Source organism: Myotis brandtii, unplaced genomic scaffold, assembly GCF_000412655.1.
Source record: "Myotis brandtii unplaced genomic scaffold, ASM41265v1 scaffold114, whole genome shotgun sequence".
NCBI lineage: Eukaryota > Metazoa > Chordata > Mammalia > Chiroptera > Vespertilionidae > Myotis > Myotis brandtii.
Window position 1 is genome coordinate 254,029 of NW_005353927.1, and position 1,156 is coordinate 255,184.

Below are 1,156 nucleotides of genomic sequence, written 5' to 3' on the forward strand. Positions count from 1 at the left end.
TCATCATGGATGTTTCTATCTCTCTCTCCCTCTTCCTTCCTCTCTGAAATCAATTTTTAAAAAATTTAAAAAAATAAACATTATGTAGGCCAAAAGTAGAAAAGCCAAAAAATATATAACTGCCGGTTATATATGTCCTGCGGCCACCAATATGGGACGTGGGAAACAGGGCAGACACCAGAGCTGTCACCGTCACCCTGTGTCCCCAGAACATGACTGTTGAAGGAAGGGATGTCTCCTCTCTCTCGCCACACTTCTCTCTTCCCTGGGTCCCACGTGTTATTACCGCCATGTCCCAGCTTCCTCCTCCAGGAAGCCCTCCCTGACCCCCAAGCTGAGTCAGGGGCTCCAGCCTCTGACTCCCCCACCCCAGCCCTGCCCACTTGGGTTGCCACTACTGGGGACAGGTCTGTCTCACCCACTGGGTTCTGAGCCCCAGGAGGCAGGGCCAGGCTGTCTTGGTCACAGCCATGTTCCCAGCTTCACCCAGCGCAGGGCCAGTCACAGAGCAGGTACTCAGGGAGTGTTTGGAAGAATGAATGAATGAATGAATGAATGAACAGAGTTCTGTGCTTAAGTACAGAGATAGGCCTGTGGCGGGAAGTAGCCAAATGTGAAGAAAGGGGGTGAAACTATTCAGGGATGAGAAAGGTGGGACCGGCGCAGAGACTCCTCAGGATCTGCAACCCGGGAGGGAGGAGGGGAGGGGGCCAGCTGAGGGCGCAGGGAGCCGGTAGCCCACAGCCTTCACCCCATTACCTCCCCGCTGTGTGACTGAGTAAGGGACTCATCTGTAAAGAAGGTGGCATCCTAGCAGCCAGCTGCCTCTGGGACGGTTGGACGATTAAATAAATTCGGGGGTAGAGGAGGCTCATTTCCTCCGAGGCGCCCTCCGCACCCTCACACCCCGGGTACCCTCACCCCCACCCCCACACTCCGGATGTGAGAAGGGATCAGATTTCCCCGCGGGGGCCCCAAGCTCAGCAAGGCCTCAGGTACCACCATCACCACGTTTATTGGATTCAAACTTTGGCAAAGCAGGGCCAGCCGTCGGAAAGGCTCAGAGCAGGACGCAGAAGAGGCGCTTGTCGCGGAACGGGTTCTCGGCGGCGGGGACCGGCGTTACCAGCGGGTCGTCTTTGGCGTGCGCCTCGCA

General features: G+C 56.4%; 1 protein-coding gene across 1 annotated transcript in view; it reads right to left on the bottom strand.

The window, feature by feature from the left end:
- Positions 1-1,156, bottom strand: part of LOC102251650 — a 29,052-nt gene that overhangs the window by 8,399 nt on the left and 19,497 nt on the right. The window lies entirely within an intron of this gene.